We start from the raw sequence: 27,785 nt of genomic DNA, 5'->3' as shown, positions 1-27,785 counted from the left end.
TCAGGCTGCAAAGTATGTGTACCCTATTATCTTTTATGGGACAGAAAAGTGATAAGCACTTCTTATGATTAAAGAAATCTGATTAGTAAAGTAAGATGAATACTAGAAAACAGAATTAATACTTGCTTAGTCTTGTAAGAAACAAAGCTACTAGCACAAAAAATCTAATTAAGCATCTCAAAGCTATTTTGATTAGGTTAATTTTCAGATTTCACAATATAATATCATATTAGAAGATGATAGTGTTCTACAGAAGACGGAAACAATGAGAAAAGGAATTATGTTCCAGACTACTACATAAATTAGGAGACACAAGCCCTTCATGGACTACTACTAGATTGCCAGAAAGGTATTTTTTAATGAATTTTCTCCAGAAATCTTAAAAAAAAAATTAAAAATAATTGATAGAACTATTGATAGTATCCCTATAATCTCTGAACACAAGTTTAATAATATTTTAGCTAATAATTAAACATGTACAATGTCCAATTCTCTATTTGTTTAATAATAGAAATCCTGCAAGTGCAAGGAATGGTCACAAGCCCATTGCTATGTTATAACTGACCCATTTGTTTTATTTGTTACACAAATAAAAGTGCTACCAATCGCCTGGAAGAATCACAAGCACTCTCATCTACTCCTGTTTTATCAAGTAATTCTCAATAATTTTTGCTCATAGTGCATTAGTCCTCTAAATGACAGATTGTCATCCCTATGAGTAAAATTATATGAAAGACAGACAGTATTTTTAAGGAAGTGTGAAGATTTGCACCAAATATTAGTGTGAAAATCACATGGGGTATTACTATGCACATGTACATACATGACCATTAGATAGATGCATATATATATATGCTCACCTATGTGTTTGCATATGTAGAATACATGTAAGCAATGGATTAAATGAACTTGTATCAATGTGGGTATGCATTTGTGTGCATGCTTATATACACAGATACATAAATATGGAGGTAAAAGTTCTCTAACCTGAATATAATTACATGCTGTTTAGACTGACACACCTATACATAAAATGGATGGAATTCACTAACCTAATTGTTAGTAGTGAGAGCTAGAGTAATTGATATAGTGCTTGCTCACAAATTTTCTAAAGCAGGGATCTCTTCCCACTATGGTTCTAGAAACAATATTACAGGTTCACAAAACAATGTATTTTTCAACAACAAACATTTTTTCTTTCAGTTGTCTACTGTATGATTCAGTCTCTCTATATTTGGTTGGTATCAGTCTACCCGTTTTGTATAGTTCTAACAATTTTTGAAGAGGCATTTTACCACACTGGCACATTTTTTATACTAAAATGGTTGCTTCACTGCTGAAGCTATGGAAGTAAAATCAGAACATCACCCCGATGAATTAAAATTTCTACAACTTATATGATCATCTGTGACCTAAGCATGTTGATTATACCCTTAAAGGATAATGAATGGCAGGATAGGGGAAAAAAAAACATTTATAAAAAGGCTTGATACTTTGCTGTCACTGAGCTTTCTTTCCAATTTATTCACTGAAAACTTCAGTTTTAGGAAAATGGGAAAGAGACATTTCTCATACAATGCTGAAATTATTAGTGATAGTAGTAGATGAAGTAGTCACTTTTATTCATTCCCTTCTTTGTTACCAAAGTAAACAAACCAGCTAAAAGCAGATAGCAGGAGACAGAGGACCCAGTAACTCTGGATTCCATGTCACAGCTGTAGGGTGCAGAAGAGAATAACCCTAATGAAGTCCATATACTATCTTTAGAACTATATCAGCACAGCTCAAAGCAGGCTCTGATCCTCCCTGAAACACAAAGCTGCTATTACTGATTATTGTTTTAGTTGACTTCGACATCAATTCCAAAACTTAGCTCTTTCTTTGCAATAGGAAGTCTCGGCAAGTATGCACTGAATGCCTAGATCTGAACCCTGACAAGCCAGGGAGGCTTATTATTCTGCTGCTTACAACACAGCAGCTCCCTTCCTAATAGGCATTTAGAACAAAACAATGCTTCTCTCCTGCAGGGTTTTATTTGGCCTTTAGATTAAACAACGCTCTAGGTTAGTAATCAGGTTTACCAGACAGTTGTCACGGGGTCACCAGCAGCTACTTTGTTTTCGCACAACACTGTGCTCTCTAAGGTGGTGATAGTGTTAAACAGACCACAACTGATGGGAAAAGTAGGAAGATCAATCAACAGGGTCCCAAAAATACTTTTTTTCAAAGGAAAAGCAGTCTATTGAAAAGTCACAGGCAAGAAAGGTTCAGTACAAACACTGGCAAACTGTATATATTACCTCAATAAATGCTAAAAGCCTACCTTGGTAAAGCAAGAACAAGGATATTTGTGATTTAGCTCACATTTTTAATGCAAAAAAGTGGGGTGTATAGTTGTATGTGGCTTTTTTTTTAAATCCAAATTAATATGGGGGTAGAACAATTCTTTAAATTGGAACTAGACAAGCACAGCCCTGATAAAAACTTTGCTTGGGGAAAAAAAAATAAACAATTAGGATCTGGCTACTGCAATGCTCACTGAGGTTTAAACACATGTAAAATGCCATGAAACTTGCACATGAGCATAAACTACTCGACAGCAGACAAACTTTTATGCATTTTTTTACTTTATCCATCCCTGTTTCAGAGGTAGAAATACCATAAGGATGTGCATCTGAAGTGCCCAGCTTTGGCCTTCTCCCAGCACCATGGAGTTTGCTTTTGCTTGTTTGACCTATTGAAGCAGAAAGTGCCCTGAAAAAATCTCCACTTTTTTCTGAACACCCCCATTTGCCTCCGACACTGAACACCTGCACACCATCAGTCCAGTCCATAAAAAAGACCCATTTGTGGGAAAACACTCAGTTTGCTGTCCTTTGGCTCTCACAAACTTGGGTGATTACAGTTAAAGCAAATTTGCTGTGGGTTCTGTCCTGGCTGGTTGTCTTTGTGTGATTTTTATTACCATTAAAACATTTGGCCTAAAGACCACAGAATAATTAATAACTACACCAACACTGATTTGTGCTATCTTTGAAAGAAATGCCAGCAGATTTTCCTCTGGCATCTATAAAAATACACCCAAAACCTGTGTAGTAAAGACAGGCAGGGGTTTACATTCTACAGTTCTATGGATGTCATATTCTATCATCCTCTACAGCCACAGAACTCTATTCAGAAGGTGAAAAAATGACACATGTTTGATTGCTCCAGGATTTAGTGCCTGAAAATAAAGTGTCTCTGAGAATACAGTGCTTCATGAGTATGTCTTCTTAAAAAACTACTGGAATATGTTGGGTGTAATAAGGAACACATGTAAGTCCTACTTCAGTTGAGAAAAAATAGGAAAGAAAATGTTTTCCTTTAGCAGCATGTGATTCAATTAACTCTTCAAGCTCCTCTTTTTGCAGCTGTTTAAAAATATAATTATTTTTCATAAGACAATAAAAATAATAGCCCCAAAGGCAAAATGAAGTCTTTTATATAATTTTTCTCTGTTATTAGACAAGGATCAAGTGCTAATAAACACCTATGTATCTAACCAGCTTTTTTGAAAGACATGGAATACTACAGAGTTTCAGAAAGCAAAACCTACAAGACACTAGGTCTGTTTGATTCTGATGTTTAGATGAGGTGCGTTTAATCTGTTTTTTCAGCCCTAGAATAATTTTACAATTTGCTTTCTTTGAGAGGGAGAGTTCTAATGATTCTATATTCTCTCCTTAATATTTTGTACAGATAGACATCTGTATACAAAGCCATGAAAATGCCCTGAATTTGTCCTTTTTCCATGACACAACTTTGTAATTTTCTATCTGATGCTCCATAAGGACTCTGCAGAAGCTGGAGGTTTTGTGAGCTCTTTTGGTAATATCACAGCCTGAAGCAAGGCTAAGCACCACCTGCACCATATTTATCTACTTGTTTATGAAAGAGTTTCCCCCTCATTGTGTGGATAACTGACCTTAGCCATAGCTAATAAGACATGAGCTTCCTTGAACTCTGCAGCTTTACACTGAATCTTATAAAACACTTCAGTGTTATCCATATAGCTTCACTGAGCTCCTAATGAACTGAAACACTTTCTCTCTCTAGTACTGTCACCACAGACAAGGTGTGGTCCAAGAAACAAAAATAACCTGGCCCAAACTTTGTTTTGGCCATCTGTTTGTGTAGACAAGCTTCTTCCTGGCTACTAACAGGTTTTTATAAAGTAGAGAATCAAGCAACATATAGATATTTATGCTCCACCCTCCACATCATCTCATCTTACTGCACCAACCATGTGGTGACAAGAATGGCTTGCTTGCTGCAGGCTAACTGCTTCTGCAGCCTGCCCTGAGTGCAGCTGTGTTTCCAGATGTATGTCTACTTAGTCAGAGACCTCTGGAGCTTCATCTCTCCTCAACATTAAGCCTTTAAACAGGTCTGAGTTGAAGAAAATACAGTTTCACTTAACTGAACACCCTGTTCAGTCAAACTAGTTCCAGTAAATCAGATGATGTTCTTATCAACCTATTCCAGACACGTCTGACTTTTTTGGTTGGGGCTTTTTTTTCCTCCATTTTTTTTTTCCTGTAATACACAGCTGAGAACAGGAACTGGCACAAAAGCAGTGGTGCCAGTTAAACTGCCTTGTAGGGGGACATTTGTCACAGGTTACACCATTGTGTTGTTGAAACAAGCCACTGGAATGGACACAAAAACCCCAGAGTTTCTGCTTGATATCTTTTGTTTCTATCTTTTGCTCAAGAACATTATATTTGTTGATATAAATAATAATAATTAAATAACTGCTATTTCACACTGGTTTAAGATGGTTATCATTCATTTGCAGGTAGTGTTTGATGATCTAGGATTTTGTCAATAAGCTAATGCTTACAATTAATTTTAAAATGAACCAGTTGAACCAGTACAATGCTAGAGGCTCAAGTGTCAACTACATATATACATGAAATATAATAAATCTTGAAGTACTACTTCAAAATCCCACCAATTTGTATAATTTGTGGGTTAGTACACACATAAGTAATATAATCACCTTAATCATTCCAAATAAGCATACAGAGAGTCTCATTTTGTGTTTTACTTTTTCTCCAACAGCTCTATACTAGTTGTTCCTGATGATGTTCCAAGCAGAGCATTCCAAAGAGTCACTCGTGCAGGAAAACAGTTGAGCTAAACCCAAGTTGCCAGCTCTTTTCTAATTTTAAGTTTAGCATTCCCATTCTGAAGGAAGCATTCCTCTCCAATACTAGTTAAAAGAGCTTATCTAATTTAACTTTCATTTTTTTTCCTTAAACATCTGGGAAATTTCATTTCTCTAATCAGTTTCTTACTTTCCTCCACTAATTACAATCTTGTTTTTTCTACGTATATCATTTCCTGTGTGATAATTTTTTCATCATTGGGTTTCTTGCTCTTTATATATTTCCTAGATGCTGGTGTTCAAACTGGAAAAATGCAGCTTATTTACGTTGTCCCCACTCTCCTTAAAATACTCAGCTAAAATGTGCCTCGAGATGTTATTTGCCTCTATGTACATCTGAGTATTTAGCATAGCTCCCGAAATGCCACCATCATCAGCAAATTCTAGGACTTTAATTTACTCTAATGTGGTGAGACGCCCTTCAGAGAACTTGGCCACCAGCTGTCCCTCTGCTCGAGGAGGCCAAAGTCACATGCGAAACGGTGACGCTGTCACACGCCACTTCTCCCTTTCACTTTCCACACTGCCTCTTCCTTTCTCTTTCTCCTTTGCCCCAGGCCATATCTTAATCCCATGCTCAAAATTAAAAGGTTTCTTCCTTTCTCTATGGCTCATGAGAAGTTACCCTGTAGAGCTGTGTTGCTACAGGGGCTCAGCCCTTAAATTTGGAATACTTTCACTTTTATCCGTATTTTCCTTCTTGTATCACCACAATCCCTCTCATACAGCTTTCAGGCTATTTCATACATGACAGGCTAAAATCTGGACTCTTTTCCACCAAGACAGATACTGTAGTCACATCATGTGCATATTGAATTCCACTCTACAAGTAAATCAGGAATTTTTTAACTGCTACTAATTTAAGTAACAGCTACAATTAGGAAAAGCTACCAAATGCTGTATACAGACTTTCTAGTTTTCAATACAGACTTTCTACTTTCCACACTACTAGATTGTCATTGAAAAACTTTTACACAACTCCTATAATAAGTTAAATAAAGACTACATTGAGAAACATAAATGTTTATCACAACTGTTTAGTAGTAGGGCCACAAATTTAAAAGTTTTCCTAAGATAGGACTTCGAGCTTTCAAAAAATTACCAAAATTATGAGATTGTATTCAACTGACCTAATGGTTTCATTTGCATTTCTCTGTATAAACATAGTGGTATGTTCACCAAACATCCATTTCTTTCTAACCTCAGATCATAGATTTTTGAAACCGTATTAAAAAAAAAAAAAAAAAGAAAAAGCTTTTTAACTAACAGAAATGTGTCCACAATATCAAAGCACACTTAAAAAAAAAAAAATCATTCATACAGCATGAAAACTGAAATCTAATGATTCTAATTGAAAGAGCTCTGCAACATAAAAGTTCCTGTAAACCCCCACAATATGTCCAAGCACAACTAAAGACAGACTTACGTAATATTTTAGCTTGCAATTGCAAAGGACTCTTCAGGTTTTGTAATCAGTTCTCACACTTAACCGCAAAGCAGGAAAGAATTGTTATGATATTTCACAGTTACATACATTGCGTAGCTTAGAAATATGGCTTAGAAATGTATCTTCTTACCAAAGGCAAACACAAGTTTAATTTCTTTCATTCATTTGAGGAAACTGAGGATCAACATATGCTGTTTCACATGCTGATACTTTAAGTAAAATAACAAAGATCCTTTTAAAAACTAAACTCTCTTATAATGAAAAACAGAAAGAAAAGATTTTGTTCCTTTGAGGAGATGATTAGCTTACCTGGTTTTGCCATTCCACACCGACAGCCCGAACAATATTATCAGCTCTTCAGGTACTAATTCTTGCTAACTGGAAGGATATTTTCTCTCTTGCTGGATTAATAATCAACTTTCCTGATAGTTCATTTGTAATTCTCTGCTGGTTAACCCTTTGCAGGGCTCCCATTTTGAACTAAGCAGCCTAAACTCTTAGGCTCATTGTAATACAAAAATAACTAAACATAGGCTAGCACATAAATGAGAACTAAATAGCAAGCTAAAGAGAAAAATTAAGAATAGATTATCTTACAAAACTAAAAGCTTACAAACACTTAAAGCAAGACTTCCTTTCTCTGAAAGACTCCAATTACTTAACCTAGTTGCTGGTAAAACAATGCATCAACAACCTGAGAGCTGTAAAGTCCAATGGCTCATACGACTGCACGCTCCCAGGAAGCCACAGCTCGCCCTCCCATCTTCAGCCAGTGAGCAAGTATGACACATGCCTGCCTAATTCTGAAAATAACATCTTTTATTAGTGAATAGTGTGCTGAGAAATTGCCACAGTTATCAGTTTGTGCAAGGCCACCCATCTGTGTTGTCAGAAAGCAAGAGCAAGAGTGGTCAGGAGTAAAAATGAGATAAGAGAGGCCCAGAATAGCTAAAAAGGGGAGTTCAAATGAGGTCAGAGCAGTTTAAGATGGGATACCTAAAAATTAATTTTTTTTTTTTTTTCAAGTATAATAGTGGTTATATATATGTTGTAAATTACATATATGTCATCAGTTTCATAAAAATGCAATACAGCTCTGGCAGCTCTGTTGTGAAATGAGTAAAAATATTATAAAACAAACCATGGTAAAAGAGTTTAAAGATCTCATATAAGAATGTGGAACATACTGGAAATACTCAGCTAAAGAAATTAATCTTTAGGAGATAGGTGATGGACCTTAGGATGTGTTTGATTGTAGACAGAGGTAAGAGGAAAAGAAAAATAAACTAGTTGCATGGATGACTAATGCACATTGTTACAAAAATGGGGAAATAAGAAAGCAGGGGGGGAACTCATCTTTCCGAAAAACAGTAAATTGGGGGTTTGGATGCTCTTGGAAAAATATAAAAGGTGACAGCTCTATTTACTAACAGAAATGCTTTCCTCATAGACTCTGCTATAGCTGTTCTATTAAAAAGCATGGCAGCATTTCTGGTTTTTTGCTTAAAACAAAGGCACAGAGTGTCCCAAAGCTTCTGCATAGAGACTTTAAAGATGAGACTTTATCTACTTCCCTTTGCATAAGAGCAGTCCTATAGCTAATCTATTTTTACACAACTATGGGTCTCTGCTCTCTGTTCAGCAGTGCATAATATAGTTTGCTGTAAACTTTCTGCAATTTGTGCTGTAGAATTTAAGATAAAATGCTATAAAGTTTTGAAGCTAATTTATTTCATATTTATAGCTAATTTTATTCTGCGTTTGAAGGAAAACCTTTTAGGAACGCCAATAATGCGAGAAAGCTACAACAACTAAATTTATTGTTAAGTATCACATCAGTGGTACTCCTGGGGGCTTCTCTTCATGGGAAGAAAGCTTAAACAACATTTTCTAACACGTTGGATTGCTTCCCAGAGATGTGATGCCTACAGAGGCAGCACTGAACAAAGAAGGCTGGAATAGTAAGTCAGTAAACAACCCTCTTCAGAGGATGGCCACAAATAAGTGCAACTTTGTTTAATAAAGGCGAATTATAGTTATCTTTTGTGCTGTAGAAGGTGCATTATCTTTCTCTCCTGTTCCACCTGACTAAACTGGTAGTATCTTTTCTATCACCTGACTGAGTAGTTGGCTGGAAATAATGGGACCAAACAATCCCCTATTGTTACGAGAGACAATGACCTTTCATGTCCTTGGAGCTCTCCATGACCTTTCATCTTTCCTATCCTCCAATGGTCTCTTCTAACAACTAAAACTACACCCCGTTAGGCTGAATTCCAGATTGTCATAAAGAGCCCCTTCCTTTCGAAACAAAACCAATTTTTACACCAAGGTGGTGGAGAAACACAGGTCCATTGTTCCCGCACAGATGGAAGTTAGAGTTACTAAGGCAACAGCTCTAATCCCTCTTTTTACCACCTTTTTCACATCATTGGCCTATCAAGTGTGCTACCTTTTAACTCATAAGCTCAAAAGCTGGTAGTCTAACTGACTGCCCTAATTAGCTACGATTTTCACAGTACAGACAACATGATGAGCTAATCGAAATTTGCAAAATAATGACGTACCTCCAGCAAATATTCCTCCTCCTGAGGCCCAGTCTTAGAATAACAATAATGAGACCATTATTAGAGGAGGGCATTAAAATGCTGCACTGCTGCTAAACAGAGAACTTAATTGTTCTGGTCTTGTCCATTGAATCAACAACCTATTGTTGTGGACTTGAAAAATAAAGGACTGGAGAATGGGTGCCATAATGATTGGTCTGTGCTGCCATACCAGCACTCTGTAGAATTGTTTTCCTTTTGAAACTCTTGATGGACTAGTAGTTTTGTTTAAAAGTAATATAAAAGCCAATTGTCTGGATAAAAAGTCCTATTTATTGAAATCTTTAGAAGCAGTTGCATGGATTTGTTCATGACCCCCAAGATAAAAACATAGGGACCATAATAATGCTATTTGTGGCGACCACTACTTGTGACACTGCTTGCAGATAACGCTGTCCTGTCTAGCTCATGCAAAAGGAAGGAAGGCATTTCCTTTGCAGACAGCAATCATGGCAGAAGGTCAAATAGTGGACAGACCCAATTCATCTAAAAATGAGGAAGTTTTATTTTTTTTTAATGGCCTAAAATGTTTGGTCATCATTTACAGTTCAAGGTTTAGGACAAACTGATAAAGGTAGCCCTAATCAGTCACAACACAGGACATTTTTTTTTTTTTTTTTTGCGCTAATTAGTTTTTAGATATTAAAATTGACAGACCTTGGGGTTTTTTTTCACCTCTATAGAATCATACCCTAAATTTTGACATTTGGAAACTGAATAATATACACCTTGAGATGCAGTGACTGAACTGATGCAAATTGTAGCTTACTGTTAGCTTTGTATAGTCTTTATATAAAATCTGGGTCTGGGAAGGAGAGACATAAAAAATCTCTGGCATGCCTTTTAAGCTTGGGGGTTTTTTTAATTGTTAAGAAATTAGAAACCACAGCTTTTCACAAATGTTTAAAACAGACATGATCTTGAGAAAAAATATTTTCCCAAATCAAAAATCATAGTTTTATTACATAAAATCATTGTCAATTAACTCTATCCTGGATTCCTCTCAGCTTTCACTGCAATAGGACAGTTGAAAACACAAACAACAATAGATTTTTACTCTGGGATGCAAACTGAAATTACATCTTACTGCATTTTTCTTTTTTTAATGTTATGCCTCAATGCATCTTTATACACACAAATTCCTCAAAAATCAGCTATGACTTTAGATTAATATAAACAATTAAAAAGTGTAACAATTTGGCTTGCAATGGTTTCCATTGGTAATTTGCTATTGATTTCAATGGGGAAAAGTTTAGGGTTTAATTTTTCTCATTCCTATCAATATATTTTAAATCGAACTGAGAAAAATAATTGGGGGGGAAGGGGAGGGGTGTGGAGTGGGAGAGAAAGAGAGGACAACTTAAAGGTTAACCCAAAAGGTATTTTCAGCTGTTCTAGCAACTGCTCATAAAATAAATAATTTTCTTGCATGCATTTGTAGAACACCTTTTTCTTTAAATTCCCTTCTTTTGTAAATTGAAAAATGTCTAATACAAAGTAGTATTAAATTCTAAATAAGACCTCTTGCTTCATTCAATCCATGCTTTGCTTCATTTATCTTCATCTTGTTAGGCTAAATTAATTAACAATCTCTGTGTTGCACACTTTCTCTTTTCATTACATCAAATAATGGCCTGGATATGGGAGAAAACCCTCACCACAGGGATCTTGAAACACTACCTTGAGGAAGAGTCTCTTACATATGCATTGCTTTAGCAATATTAACTAGTTGGATGTTATGACATTTATTAAATGGATCCTTCAATCCTTCACCACTGTAAAATAATTGTTCTGATTTTGTGAGAAACAAAAATGTTTTTTTTTTTAAATCGGGCTCACAGTACATCACGTTTACAATTTGTGAGCCACAAGTACAGAAAAGAAAGAAAGTACCTAAATAGTACCTTTCATCAATGGTTTATTTAATATAAAAAACCTGCAACTTGAATACAATTTCTGGCCAACTGCATATGCAGTCCCAAACTTTATTAATGTGTCAAATTCCTCAAAGTAAGTTGCCATATCATCTGTTTGTGAATGGTCTGTATATAATTAATTGAGTGTCTGGGACAGTTTCATGGGTAAATCTGGTTATTTAGATATTGTAATGGGGTGCAATGTGCTAAACTATTAGACAAGTTTCCTTCCTTTAACCTACATTATGGCATCTAGAGCAAAAGGACAAAACAGTAAAGCCTTTTTTAATCTCACCCTGATCAAACAACCCTCTTTCTCCAATCACAGCTTTGTGCGTGATATCTTTCTGCTAGTGTTTCTTATTTAATTAAAACAGACACTGACAGAAGGACATGGATTAGGACTGTAATGATGCATTTACTTAGATTAATCGGAGGCTCCTTTTGGAGTAATGGCTTAAACAAAGAACAAAAGGAAATTGTTATGAAACAGCCTTTTATCCTAGGCAAAGGTCAAATTATGAGGTTTTTAATTTTGTCAGCCTCTGTTATATTGGGCCTTTCTACTGGAACATGAGAAGTGCTTCTCTCCCCATCGCCCCCGAGCCAAGCCAGTTATTATAATAAAGCCATTAAAGCTGCAAATTAAAATGTCTGATTTTAAACCAGGTTGCTTAGCTTTCAAAACCCTCTAATTAGCATGTTGTGCATTGTTGTGAGGGAAAGAAACCTAACATGCTAATGACCTGCTGCCAGGTGACCACACTGCTGTGCAAAATAATACAGGCTCATTCAAGTAGTAGTAATACCAATAACAACACCCAGCTCTTATGAATTACCCAGCTCCAGGTCTGCTCTGCACCACATGTGCTTAAAGAAACAAGAGTGCATCCAGCCAGAGATCAGAGTTCAGTAGTCAGCACAAGAGATTGTTGTATGTTAACTGGGAAGAAGTCTGTGCCCATTCACACACTGCAAGGCAGGAGAAAAACATTTGAAATCGCCATGGGATAAATGATAGTTGGGCTGGGCACAGAGAAAAGAACAGAACAGAAAATTCATCCCCTTTTGGGCAGAAGCTATTGATACACTTCTGTACATCTTGAAATAGAGAGTCCTAATCCTCTGTGATAAATTCTGCTTTTGTTCTTTGCTCACAAAAGGGCAGCAATGCATGAAAACACCCCAAATACAGGTATATTTTTGCCCTTTCTCAATTTACTATTCATTGCAACAAGCTCATTGAAGACATAGAATTAAGTTAGTTGATGATATTTTCTTATAATATACTACAGAATAAAGTCTGGTAATGCCTCTTCAAAGACTCAAGCCAAATAGAAAACATTCCCTTAAACCTCACGGTACTTGAGGTTCTAGGTTTTTGAATATTGGATTTTTAGCAAACTTGTTTCACACAAAATTTCAAAAGAAAATAATTCTCACATTCCAGTGACAAAATAAAGCTTTAAGTAACTTCCTTTTTTCCAAACCACAGAAATATTAATTAGTGTTCTGCACCACCAACACTGTGCACAGACCCAATCCTCCTCCTGCCACGCAGTGCACATCTCTGGCAAGCTGAAATGTCACCCAGCACTCAGAGGAGCACAACCCGATACCAGCAAAGCGCCAAAGCTTTGCCACCAGTGCCAACACGGGGTCCAAACAGCAGCAGCAGAGGCAGCTGCTCAGCACCACAAACAATACCATCCTGAAAAGGCCAGAATCATTAGTAGCCAAGATTAACCCCACTTGACCTGCCTTTTACCAACAGTTGAGGGAAAAAGGACTTTCTCTGTGACTCGACATCTTGTCCGCAAAGATCGCGGCCCAAGCCCTTCCAGACATACCAGCACAGCGTTGACAGCGTTCCTCAGAGGTCACACTAGTAGGAAGTTGGATAAGATGTTGAACAGCTATGTTGGCCTTGATGTCTGCTCATTCCCAGAAATCTCCTGCCTTTCTCAAGTGATCCCTAACTGACCACTAAGGAACAGAAATGACTGTAAAGTGGCTTTTCAGTAATTTTTAATCCTTTGTTGCATTATATTTTACTTGCAAGTTCATCAGCCTGGAGGGAAGTCAATGGGTGAATTCAAATCCCAGTGTCCCCAAAACTTACTCAATGAAAAACAATCCAATTCCTCTCCAGGTAAATTAATATGCGACCAGGTTAAGCAAATTAAACCATATGCATGATCATTTTTATATTATTATCTCATACCCATGAGTCAATCCTCTCTCACTTGTCTTCTTTTTACACAGATTCTGCCACTTTTTTGCCACTATACACTTTTACCACACAGTCCCAATCCTGAAAAAAGAGACAACTTGCCTTGGAAAACACTAATATGATTACATGACCTACATAAAAAACAAAACTTTACTTATTTGCAAAGATAGAAAATTCAATTTACTTCACAAAAAAAAAATATCCAAGCTGCTAAAAAGTGGCAAACAAAATGCTAATAAAATTAGCTATGTAGCTACATTCAATCCAGTTAGAAATAGTCTGAACTTAACAGTAGTCTCCTACAACTTGGAGATATCACTGTCATCAGCCAGTACTACCATTTATTTATTTGTTTAAACTTCTGTTCAGCCAAGATAATCACATCTTAAGATATGTGAACCTGTTTTCACAGACACATGTGTCATCCACTAGTGTTCTTTGGCCACCTCTTAGTTGTTATTTTTTCCTGAATAAAACCACCTCTGTGAGACAGAAAACACACTGTTAAGTTTATTTATAAAGGGGTGGGGGGGGGGGGGGGAGAGCTAACATCTAACAAAAAACAGACTTTGTGCATAGTTATAGGTGGCTCTATCCTTTACAACTCACAGTCAGGAAATTGTCATTATTTTCCTTTGTAGAATTCAACCTAACAGTGTATTTTAGAGGCATCTTTGTATGGCTACTGCATTGATATGCACAATGCAAGCACACTGTTTCCCAAAAGTTCTATTTGTTCCTTAAAATATATTAGGTATGCCGACACTCTTTTAGTGAGCAAGTAATAAAATCTGCATTAGTATCTTACACAGAATATGAATTCATGCTTTAAGATCAGAGCTGCTTATATAGCAAATTATCTGCATCATTTCCCATCCAGCAGCTAGAGAGCTGTCCAGGTACAGTCTGTGCTTCCATGGATATGGTACTTCATGTCCTGTGTTTTTTGCTGAATATCCATGTGTTATGTAGAAAAACATGTTAAAAACCAGCAGTAACCTAAGAATCCAGGCAGGAGCCTGACAACATTCAGGTTGCCACAGCAGCAGCTAGAGGCATAGCACAGTAGATACACTGGGTAAAGAAGTCAAATACTACACAATCCTGCTGCTTTGGGGCAGAACAAGGCACTGATTAGCCTTGGACACGTCACAAGTTCACGTGGGTCCATTAAACTGTACCTCTGAGTAACTATAGTGCTCTGTCACATTGACCCTGGGAATTCTGCTGGCCAGCACAGAGCAAAGACAATCTGCTTCCTCAATTTCCCAGCATCACTTTCATACAGCTGAGCAAAAGTCACAGTATGTTCTGCACGGCTGGACAGAAGAATAAAATGTTCCTTCAGGAAAAAATGTTGTCAAGTGTTGAAATTTCATGCATAATATGTAAGGAGATTTGACCCAAAGAGAGGAAGAAAAGGGAAGTGAGTTCCAGCTCTGTTTCTTTGCTCAAGTAGCCCCCTAGATTAGTGTGTGGTTACATATTTGTTTGTGCATCTATATAATTTAGCCTGAACAGTAGGGAAATAGATATACATAATGGAACCTATATAACAGTCATACAATGGAACCAAATTCTCTTGCCCAAGTTAACAGCTTGCACAGAACAGCAATTTTGTCTATCTTCACACGCCATGAAGAATGGTTCTTATCTCTGAGCACCAACAGCTGCTCTCTGGGTTTGCCCCATTGTGCACAGCCTCTCTCAATTTTTCACGTGCCCTTCTCTACAGGTTCACTGCATCCTGGTCTACCTGGTCAGTCCATACTGGCATCACTGTATGCACAGTTTTTTGTGTCTGTCAGCTGAGAGAAAGCAGAACTGTCTGCTCCTTGGATTTCCAAAACACTGTATCTGGGCCAGACAAACCAGCTCTCTTTCAGCCCTAACTACAGGGCCAAAAAACTGATATCTGAATTAAAGTCAGATTGCCACATTCACCACTAGAAATTCTTTGTACTATTGAACTCTTTTGCAGTCCTAGATATCACACCTCACTGCAGAACTCTATTCCCATCTGAGTTGTGATGCAATGCACAAAACAGTGCTCAAAGTCTTTACAAATTTCTTATTTGATTTTTGTACCAAATGAATCGGGGGTTTTACCCCTGAATTACCATTCAACTTCTCACCCAACATGTTAAACACTCTTCACAAATGGAGCCTTCATATTTTTATATCTGCTAGTTTTTTAAGTCCTGAGGATAAACTAGGTAAATTGCAGATGAAAAAAAAAAAAACCAAAAACCAAAAAAACACACAGTCAACTCCATCCTTCTGGTTATTTTCACCTGATTTCAACAAATGATAAGCAAACTGTCTTCTGCAAAAGAATACAATATATGCAATTCATCAGTGATTTTATAACGAGTGTCAGAAATTAATTTGATATACATGCATACAATATGAAATAGTGTATGTATATATATATAAAAGAATCTGTTCAGGGATTTCAGTTTGCTGTTGAAGCCAGCACATCCTAGATACAGAAACCACCATGAATATACAATTACAATGTCAGAATTACACCCACAAGATAACCAGGTAGTGAACTTCGATATCTCCTCATAAAATGATTCACTAGGCAAACTTTTAGCATTTGACCTACAATTTTCCCACTAGTCGAAATTTCCGAATCAGTATTGTCTAGTGAAGGAAGCACATGAAAGTGCAAGGCCTTCTTTTGACTCAGTATCTGACATGCTATTTACCTCTTTATGCCTGGGTTTACCTGGGTCTAAAACAGGCAAAACATCTTTATAAATTATCTTTCTCTACTGCTTTGAGATCTCCTGCAAAAAAAAGGAGGAATGAGAGAATCTGACTCTCCAAGCAGCATGAAACAGGGTCATTTCTAATTGAAACAAAATAAATTAACATAAAAATTTGGGGGTTTGCTTGGTTTTAATTGCATGGGTTGGGCTTGATGGTCTCAAAGGTCTCTTTCAACCTTGTGATTCTTCGTGTGATTTTCTATCTCTAATGTTGAAGCTTTCAATACCCAATTATCCAGTCATACCTTTACATTGTTTTATTACAAAGTGAATCAGAAGAGACAAATTAATCAAGTCAGGACAGTGAGTGCACTATGTTTACATGATATATCCTGTCCATATCTGTCTTAGGTTCAGACTGAAATCCTGCTCCAGCTGCATCAGCTTTCAGGCTGACAAATCTTTCTGAAGTTGTGCCACACAGTGTTTCAGGCCTGGAAGGTGCTGCAAACAGGCACTTTCACCATCCTTCTCAAAGTCCCAAGTATCAAAGTTTCAAACATTAACCATCACTCAAAAGGTACACCTGTCACAGTTTAATGATATGCACCACCCAGTCTCTGAGCACTCTTTTTTTCCTGCCCATATAATTATCAGTGTTTTAAATCTTTCCTTTCTAAAGAGTGGAAATAAAAATATAACCTATATAGAAACAGAATACAACAAACCTCAACACAGAGACTCATTTATAGCTCATTGTCAAAGAGCTTGGGGTAATAGATTTTGAAAAAGTGTCCATTTTGGTATATATTAATATTTTGGGGTATATCTAAATCTATATGAAATGTCTATTGCAACACAGCTGGAAACCATCATACTCATGGAAACTAAAGCAGTTCAGTAAGAAAAGTGATGCAACTAAGTAAAACCACCAAACTTTTCTAATTATTGTAATCAATTTCACATTCCACCAAGCTAACTTAACATGTCTATAGAAGTTTTGCTGGTAACCACAGAGAACGAACTGTACAACTACCTGGTTTCTTTGGCATTTGTGAAAAATATGATTATCCCAAACAGGTTTCTATGATTTATTTATATATATTATGTGCACACCTATGTATATATATAGTTACATTTAAGCAAAATCTTTAGATTGTGTTTTCAGCCTTTTTTCAAAGCTCACCCCTTAGAGGAGATGGAAATACAAAGGCATTGCTCTGCTCTGGTACCTAAAAGAGGACACCACGAGGTGCAGAACACAGCAAAGACTGCATGTGAACAGCCTCAGGGAACAGATGCCTCAGCAAAGGAGGAGGAAGCAGAAATAAGGAGAGGATAATGAGAATGGTAACAGCTTGGGTGAGCCCAGGAACTCCCTACAAAACTGCAGGAACTTCTGCCTAGCATCTGTATTTGATGGGAAATGTTGGCAAGCACTTCCTTCCAACAAACTTCTTCAGATTTGAAAAACGATGTCAGAATTTAAAGAGTTAAATGCATAAATTTATAGCAAGGTTTAAGATACTCCCATAGAGAGTGTGTATCTTAAATCCTAGAAAGACAGTATTTTGTTTTATTTTTTCCCTTCATGCCTGCACTTTTTGTCATAATGAAATACACAGTCAGCCTTCACTTGGTAAAATATTTGTGTTGCCATGCAGTTAAACAAATGTTTTTTCATTTTCTTTTAAAATAGCCTCCCACCCGTTTTTCTCTAAACAGTGGCCCATCAGTCCAGCTGCATAACATGTACAAGCTGAGCAGTAAAGTCTTATCTTGCCCCCCATTACAAGGGTCCTTTCCTTATTTCATTAGCCAGAACACATGGTAAATAAATAGGACTTTTAAAAAAATAACGGAGTACATCTGAAAAGAATCCTGATTTTATAATATCCCCACATTCCACTATAACCCACAGCATCTGATCAGCATTCAGCATCAGAGTTTTAGCACAGGCAAGTGCAAGAGACCAAGGTAATCTTTCCTTATTTCTTTTACATGTGGGTATTTCATAACTCCATTCAGTGCACTTTTTCTTCTGTTTTTATTGTCCATATTTTAGATTCTTTGTATGAAATATGAAGGATTCATGAGTATGAGTGAGTATGAAATTTATGGTGGATGCCTGCCTATACCACACAATATAGTCTTGCAGTTGTCTGCCCTGCAGTAGGGAGGATTTGCATAGTGTTTAAATGGGTAAGACCTATACAAACTATAGTTAAAATATTATTACATTTATGTGTTTTTCTATACCAACAAGTAAAAAAAAAATATTTTATTCCACTTTAGGGCAACATTTTAGTGCAATTAAATGAAAAAGGCTTAGCTCTGATACTTCTCTGAAAATAATCATGACCAAACAAGACACAATTTTAGGGCACATACCTGTAAGATGATAAAGAAAATCTCACTACTTCCATGTGAGGCAATATCAGAACCAAATATATCTTGCTGATATTTAAAATCTGATCATATTCCCTTCTATAATTCTTTCATCTGTGTGCACAATTTATACAGGAGCTTTGAGGAGGGAAAGAATGAAGCGCTTGCCTTTAATCCCGTGGGGGTTTTATATGGGGTTGTTTTTGTTGGTTTTTTAAAATCATTATACTCTCCTTTCCCATTGCTGGTGACCATCACTGCAGCACCATGCCTCCAGCTGTGAGCTTGAACACACAGCTCCCTGAAGCCAAAACAAATGGTGCTTTTCTGATTTAGAACAAGGGATGTTGGAAGTAGGGGGAAAAGCTTAAGCTTCCCTTCCTTTTGAATTTCAGTGTCACCTCTCTTACAGAGCATATGACACAGCAACCTAGCCAATATGACAAATTACAAGAATAGCTGCAGCAATTAAGATTACAGAAAATTATCAGATCTTTTAGCAGCAATTAAATATGGTGTCACCTTCAAGGGGAAAATGCTTTAAATCATATTTTACATGACATATTTGGTAAGCCAGACAGCCTAACTTGTAGGGTTTTTCTGTTACAGCCACAAGATGAAATTTTGTGCACCTGATGTTTCTCCTCTCAGGAAGAACTATCGCCTAAGAGGAGAGGAATTTCCACTTGCAGGAAATCCAGCGCATGGTAGACACAGACAGAAGGATGGATGGATAGAAAGAGGGTAAATATCAACAAGTAAAAGGACAGAAGATTACTTTGGCCATTGTGCAACAGTTACAGAAAAAGAATTTTAAAGAAAAGTGTTTTTTTCTCTCCCCATGAAGTCCAGAGTACACATTTTATTATAGTGAGCACTGACTTAATTTTCCAAGACTCAGCCTGAGACAACAGCAGCTGACTACTAGCTCAGCAGCGAGAAGTCTAAAATTAGTATTTTTAAAAGTCTTTTTATTCTCATAAAATTTGTACATTAAAACTGACATTTTAAAAGGTTACTTCTGTGGAGAGGAACTAGCAGCTATCAAAATCTAAAAACACCAATCAAATGCAAACGTGTTTCAAACTAAACTCCGGATAGCACAGACAAATCACCGTGCCAAGCAGCGGCACAGAGCCGGCGAGAGCTTTGGGAAAAATTATAAATTAGGTAAATCTTCAAATTATAGTATTATTGCATCAAAGCTGTGGTTTAGACAACCTAGTGCTAACTGCCAAACTGTCTGCATTATTCTACGTTGTTAGCCATACTAAGTGGATTTCCAACCACTTCAAACAAATTATCAATTCCAATTGAGCAGGTTTGTGATAGAGCCAGAGAAAAAGGCTTTCTTTTAAAGCTTGCCTGCTCTGGGTTTTTTTTTGCCCTACTATAAAATATACCTTATTTGTATGGATTTTTAAATACTTTCAGGTAAGAAAATCCAGCTACTCATTAACATGTCCACAAGTGTATTAAAATTACATTCACCCCAGTCTTTTATATGTGAGGTTTTTTATCTGTCACATACAGCTGTAAGTAGAAGAGACAAGTTAGTCCAAGGACATAATGTCTTTCAGGCTCTATAGCACTTAGCAGGTTACTGGGCCTCCAAGGCCTCACAGATTTAACCAAGACTTTTCACACAATCAGGTAAAGAGGGCTAAGCCAGTCAGCAGATGTCCCATTCAGATAACAAAGAGAATATTTTAGTGACAATGTGAGAAAACAACAGTAAAAATGGTGGAGAAACCCACTGAACCGTAGAGCTCTTTTTTTCCTTTACAAAGAGCCATCGACTGGAGTTTGACTGTGACATTCACCGTCAGCAAAGTCAGTTGTACAAGGTTTGTTAACAGAGATCCAAATAAGAATCAACTATAATAATGCTGGGCACTCTTGTATATTTCAATTTCCTCTCTGGATATAGCATGTATTCATAGAAGATCCATTAAAACACCACATTAGTGTAGGAAAGATTCTTGTCATGCATGTCATCCTTAAGCTGACAGTATCATCCTTAATGACTCCATGATTCCATTGCTGCAATTCCTCCTTCAGTTTCACCTCAACACTGCAAGCTTTCACTATCCTCAAATCCAAGTTAGCAGTTTTAAAACTTTCAAACAAGAAATGGCTGTTGGTACCCAAAATGTCTACACCTACTTGCAAAGCAGAGAAAAGGTAAAAGCACTGTGGTGTGAACAAAGACAGTTTTAGCATTTGTTAAGGTCACTTCAGTTCCTCAAGTGGCTCTTCTTAGAGACCATTACCTCAGCGAAATACGCACACCAAACCATAATAATAATGGAGATAACCCATCTGAAGAACCAAGTTTGGGGTGTGGTTTTGAATTTGAATCAGGGAAAAGATGACTACACACTCCGTGTTCTTGCTCTTCTCCAAGGCCAAGTTTAAATAAAGAAGAATACTTTTCAGCTATCTTGGACCACATTTCAATGGCAAGGGAACTGTGAATGAAAGAAGTTTACAAAGGGGACTGTTAAACATTAAAGTATAGTATAATCACTGCATGAATTAGTCATAACCAGTTTAGGCACTGTCCAACCCACTTTCCAACCATCTGCAACAAATGTGCTCCATTAAAACAGAACCATATGGAAAACAAGCTAGCAATTAACACAGCTTCTATGCATACCTCTAATACAGCACAGATTTCAAACTTTGAGTGAAACTGACTGCTGAATTACTTCCATATTGCTGCTGTTTAGACCTTGGCAACACATATTTATCCTCACTCACTACAGTATGTCATCCCAAGATACTGCTATATCATCAAAATAAGCATGAAAAAACCACCCACAACTGAGCCACTCATTGTGGTTTATAGCCTCTGTTAATAAAATATTTGCAGATCAAAGTATAACAGATTTTTTCAAAGATGTATAATACGTTACTTACCAGTCAGTATCAAAACAAATAGCTAATGCAGGGCAAATTGATTAATTTAATTGCTAATTGGTGATATCTTGCACTATGGAACAGAACAGCTCCAGGTTTGAGTAGCTTTCTCCTCTCCAATATTTTCTGAAGTGTGAGAGATGCTACACTTAACACTGTGATATTTCAAACCCAAAGGGGACATGCAAAATTCCTAGTTCCAAAACTCAGAGCATTTAAGAATGCTCAAAGACAGTAATATTTTGGTCATTTTTCTTTAATAAAATAACAAAACTAGAATACTTCATAATTTTATCTGAGCTTACAAGATGTAAAAAGGGAAGTTTATGATAAAAAAAAATGATTATAAACAAAACCATGTCAAAGTGAAGTGCCAATGCTCAGTACATACTATATGTCCATTTCTACCCAGTCAGTCAGAGCTCTTCACTGGAAAAGCCTGGCTCTTTAATTCAGCCTGTAGACATTTGTCCACATAAGCTCAACAGTTCAGCCTACAAGGTTTGGTCAGGGAGGTAAAGCCCCACAGAAACAGGTAGATTGGCAGAGATTTCTGCAGGTTCACAGCAGCTCACATGGCTCAGGTGAAGAAAACTTCAACACTCTACTAGCAAAAAAATAAACCTAAATAATAAAAAACCCCCATACAGAATATTTCAGACATGACATTTCCAATGCAAATTCAACTGCTTTATAACACATAATATTAATACTGGGGGGATTTTATACTTGTTTGGGTTTTGTTTTAGTAACCGGAATTCTAGTTCAAAGATTCTGTATTTCCTCAGTTATCCAAGAAGTTGTTAAAAAACTAACTACAGGCATCATTTTGCCACAGATTTCCCAATATTCCAAACAAGAGATTCATTTCATGAACTATTACCCCAGTACCTACACAATTTCAAAAGCACTGGGATTCTTGAAGCAGCCTTTCATAATTCTAGGTCATTGTGGGACACACTGTTTCCAAAGACCCACAAGAAAACATAATGAGCCTGAAAACAAAAGATTTAGAGGTAAAATTTCCCACATTGATTGAATTGTGTTCACACAGAAGTTACTCCCCCATTGAGCAGAAAACAAGACGAAACTGCAAAATAAGCTCCAAATTTCTTCCTGTGTGCTTTTCATGCCTTCAAAGGTTTGAATATTGACAGCAATAATACACTGTCCAAGCCTAATACATTGATCAACCAATGTAACTTAGCTATCATTATATAGGTCCACAGCTGCTTCTTAATTTTGTCCTCAGAACTGTCAATTGTAATAGTTATATAGAAGAAGATATGATGTCTGTTGATGGATTTTAATTACCACCATTTCAAGTTGTGCAATTAGATTCCAATTTTCACTTTTTCCAGGAAGTAAAGTTCTAGAAATCTTTATCCTGAAGATGTTTTCCACCTATTACACGCCCGTAGGCTTAGGTACATTGACAGAAATAAAAGGATATAAACACAAATAATTTTAAAATTCACAGTTTGGGGAGACATTATCAGCAATACTTTAATACCTAATACAAACAATAACTCATTTGGCTTAAAAATATACCCACATAGTATCTGAAAGAGCTGAGGTATCACTGAATGGGATTCTGATTAATAACATTTTGGTTTAATAAAAAGAAGGTTTCAGTGACAGCCATATTAAACATCAGTTTGCAAATTTGACTTAAAGTAAAGCATATGTTTTTGTCAAAAAATATTTATTTTCTACAGTCATTAAGCAAATGATACCTAGCCAAAAAGTCCAAAAATATTCAAATGGTATTAGTACTGCAAAAAATGCAATGCTTTGGAATTAGCACCTAAACCTCCTGCATCCTCCATAAATTCTGACTAATTAAATTCCTACTATGTTATTCCTCCTGTTTTCCTCACAGCTGTTTTATATATTTTCACCTGTTTCACTTCTCTTTTTGTTCAAGTAACAAAAAAAGCTTAACCTTCCTTGATTGACAGAAAGGAATAACAATATTTAATTAACATCACTTCGTATGTGACAAATCTTAAACTCTACTCAGTCAATAGGGCTCTATGAAAGTATTCCCCCAACATTTTTAAAAGCTTTTTAAGAAAGCTCAGAACACTGTGTTCTTAATTCAAAAGCACATGCCGAGTTAATTATGGTCTTATGCTTTGACCAAAAGTAGGATTTGTGGGATTTTCTTTTTCTTAAGTCAAAGGATTCAAAAGTAATTTATGAATGATACTGAAATAATGCACGAATTAGCTGCTAACATGCTGTTAGTTTCAAGTGTTAATATTCTTTTTTTTCATGTGCTGGGAGGGTCAGCATTAAAGTCATGCTGACTTGAAACTCTATTTATACTAAAAACTATATTAACTAAACAATCATGTTATTCTACAGTCCTCCTACTTACTTTTAGGTTATTGCTCTTGACTAGGTTACTTGTTTGGGAGACTTCTGCACAATTTCTGCCAATTCAAATATAGACATTTCCAGAGCTAAACAAATCCTGTAACAGTGTCACATATATTCTCCCTAGAGTTACTCCTTTATGTACATGATGTTTAATTCATGTTCCCACGTCTTTGCAAGCAGTTTCACTTCAGGTGTACACTACACACATCCTCCTATCTCACTGTTGGGCTCTTTGAGCAACTTGCTTTACCATGACCGTGTTATTACTTACAAAGCAAATTGTTTTACTGTGACCTTGTTGTTACTAACACTTTTCCAAAGGGGTCACAAATAGATTCACGACACAATCTCAGGTGTGCACGTGGACACAAATGTAAGACGGCCACAATTCAGTATTGTTTATCAAAAGCATTGCTATCTGCCTCTCAGTTGGATTTTAAAGAGCATCCAATTTCCTGTAGATTATTGATTCAAAATGTGATCTCGGGCTCTAACCCACATGGGATCAGCACCACTTCTCTCCCACACCGTAGCTGACAGGCAGAAAGGGCACTCAGGCTTGAAGTTAGTGGAAAAAAAGAGCCATGGACAGTTTTCTCTCCCTGCCTTTCCCTTTCCTTTTGTGACATGCTCCTCAAGAGCAGACTGAGCCAGGCAGAGGCCAACAAAGACATTCTGCAAGGCGTTCCCTAGCTCCAGCCTTATCCAATCCTAGCTTGGGTCAGGACCAAGCTGAATTTCCCTGAATTTCTCATGCTATTTGACCAATTTCTAATTCTTTTTTATCAGTAACAATAAACACTAATAACCATGAGCAGTCATTCAATGCATTCTGACAATCATTTCTATTAGGATAATTTTAGTAAGCTATAAAATTATTTCATCAAGAAAAAGTCCTCTCAGAAATGGTGGAAGGAGTTATCCTCTAACAACAAGGTATGTGGAAGATGAGTATGCCATAGTGTTGTGAACCCTTGCCTAACACTTTTACATCTATTCTGCCTACTTTATACCTCTTGCCACAATGAACTCCATGTGACTATTTATTTCTTTGCAAGATGAGTGTGCTTTTAAATCAACAAGACGAAATGTGAAGTCACTTCTGCACTACCCATTCAGCAAATAAATGTGATCCAAAAGTAATGTATTCTCCAGCTCATACTTCTGCTGCATAATTTCAGAGAGGGTTTTTTCCTGTTTGTCCTATTTCAGAGGCTTTGAAAACATCTTCAGCATATTCAATCATCACTAAGGTTGGAGTTGCAGAAAAATAAGACATATGATACAGAATTAAGTGAAAGGCCATGTGCACTCAGACCCAGGGAAGAGAATGGCTCAGTGACCAAAGTGAAATAATGCAAAAACAGTATCAATTTAGCGACAGGTGAAGCTCTCAGAAGTAAGACAGAAGTTAGGAAGAGCAGTACATCATAAATGCCAGTGCATCCACTACTGTGTCTTGCTGTAAGAGAAGAAGCAGCTTGCCAAGTAGCAAGTAATGTTTCTACTTCCATCTGATTTTTTTAACTTTGTATGTAAGACACTTTTATACAGAAAATGTGCAAAACATGCATAGTTTTTCACAGAATAAAATGCCAGTATTACTTTAAATAATACTTTGAAAAAAAGCTGCAATGACTGAAGTGATAGGAAAAATGAGAACTGTTTAAAAAACTCTCAATGGTCTCTCAAAAAAACAAAAAAAAATTCTATTTAAGTTTTCTATGTTTTAGTTTCTCTTCTTGCTATATCTGCTGATATAATGTAAGGACAGACTTAGGAATAAGAACAGCTCCAGAACTTGTAACATTGCTACAATTTGTAAAGTCATTTATTAATTAAAAAAATATGCACAAACTGCTATCGGACTTTTCTTGTCCAATTTTTTTTATAAATCCCTTGCATCCATTTAAGAGATGAAACACATCAAATAAAAAGGCAGAAGGAATCTAGACCATGGTAGAATAAAGAAGAAAGGACATAACTAAGGAACAGAGGAAAAAAGCAAGGGATGAGTGCATACTTAATGTTGTAGAATGTATCAGTTTTAATTCTGATATTTCAGTACTATAGAATTAAGGCACCCAAAACATTAAACTATACATTTTTATAAACCTATATCAAAAGTAGTAATCATTAAGAGAAGATCAGAAAACCTTCAGGAATATTTCCCCCCAGCTACCTAGTAGAGAAAGACTGCAAAATGTTCTAAAATATTTGTGACGGTAACCCCCTCTTCTTTCACTCAATACTCCCAGTCTTATGCTTGAATAGATGAAGGAGAAAAAGGCTTATTGATTATTCAGTCAGTGATGTCTCTTGGATAAACAGAAAAAAGGTTTGCCACAGAAAATATCTACAATGAACTCAAGATAATTAGGGGGGAAAAAAGCAACAAACAACTCTTCATTCATCTGCTAGAGAAGTTACTGCATTTCTAGCCCAGAAAAAGCAATTATTCAGACCTTGCCTCCTCTATTTCCTACATGGCTTCCTTCTTCTGATGAACAAGAGACCTTTCAACACAGATGTGGTAGTCTTGCTTTCTTTTCTGTTTTCTGCCCACAAGTAAATTTATTGCTCGCGCCAGGTTGACAGCCTCCAAAACTGAAAGGGCTCCATTTATCCTGAGAACAGACACTGGCCACGCTGGCCTCTGCTCATTGCCCCACCAGTCTGAGCTGACCCTGACCCAGAAGGAGCCAGTGTCAGCAGTGGGCAGATAGATCAAGTTCCATTTCCATTCCAAGCCTCATACATCCCTAAAGCTGCCAAAGAGCCAAGAGGCAGTGCTGGTATCCATGGGTCCTGTGAACACCACTGTGGATCTGAACCGTCAGTTAGCACAACACAGAGAGTCTAATTGTCAAAATGTAACCAATACATGCTATTATTTATTTGGCTGGGTTCAAATCAGAGGCCTTTGGGATGACAGGTTCCATTTCTAATTAAATTTTTCCTTTGCAATCCAATCCCAGGAGTAAGTGGGGAGGAAAATAAAAAAACAAAAAAAATAAAAGACCAAAACCCTAACACCCTAACAAATTACGATATCAATATTTACTAGGGAAAGAAGAGGGTCAAAAACTGAAGGCCATGAGCCCAGGCCAAACACAAACACTTATTTTTGTGTGCAATCCAGTGCTGAAAGCCTCAACTGCTTTCAACTGCACCAAACTCACAAGATAAGTTTTGTTGCTAAATATCTGGTGCCCACTGTTGGAACTTAGCTTGCCTTTTTTTACATTTAATAGTATACACCCAGTGGAGCCAAAATAGTTACTGCATAATTCAAACTGAGGGGTTTCCCCACTGAAAAGAGATCTGAGAAAGAGAGAGATTACATCAACTTTACCTAGAGGTATGAATGAAAAAACAGTAAGGCAGAAATGACAGCAGAGAAGTTGCTGCATATTGTTGGTCACTAAGGCAGACCATTTTTAAAAGACCTATCACACATTACCACCTAGATAACCAGTTTTCTGCTTCTTCAAAGCAAACATGAAAATCTTAGGAGAGATGAGCAGTGGGACAGGCTGCCCAGGGAGGTTGTGCTGACTCTACCTTTGGAGGTTTGGCAAAACCCCTCTGCATAAAGCTGAGTAACCTGTCAGAGCTCACATTTGACCCTGCTGTGAGCAGGAGGCTGTACAAGAGAGACTTTCAGGGATTCCTTCCAATCTGAATTTTCCCATGAACTTCATCTTGGGGGAAATATCAGAAAAGCGTGATTGAAAAACATTAAAACAGAGTGATGGATATGGACACAGAGGAGCCAAGGCACTAAACACTACCTGAATTTATTCTTTTTATTCTGATTCTGCACAGAGATGGATATAACTGCTCTGACAGTGGAAAGAGAAAAAATAAATTTGTTTATATTATTCCTCTTACCACCCTCTCTAGTCTCTGGTAAACACACTATTGCAGAACCATTAGTGTTTAAAGCCTTGAAGCCTTGG

The 27,785-nt window shown here is 36.8% G+C and overlaps 1 protein-coding gene across 9 annotated transcripts in view; it reads right to left on the bottom strand.

Moving 5' to 3' along the window:
• Positions 1-27,785, bottom strand: part of SOX6 (SRY-box transcription factor 6) — a 369,092-nt gene that overhangs the window by 252,151 nt on the left and 89,156 nt on the right. For 3 of the 9 annotated variants that reach the window (XM_079307920.1, XM_079307924.1, XM_079307925.1), the window contains exon 1: positions 6,966-7,498. The exons of 4 other annotated variants lie outside the window; for them this stretch is intronic. The gene's annotated coding sequence lies outside the window, so the exon portion shown is untranslated. Of the gene's footprint in view, positions 1-6,965; positions 7,500-27,785 lie in introns of those variants that run through there. 2 more of the 9 variants (XM_079307918.1, XM_079307923.1) reach the window with 2 other exon arrangements.

The sequence above is a fragment of the Erithacus rubecula genome (assembly GCF_903797595.1).
Source record: "Erithacus rubecula genome assembly, chromosome: 6".
In the NCBI taxonomy this organism is placed as follows: Eukaryota; Metazoa; Chordata; class Aves; order Passeriformes; family Muscicapidae; genus Erithacus; species Erithacus rubecula.
Note: the sequence above shows the minus strand (reverse complement) of the source record. Positions and strands in the feature narration are given on the sequence as shown.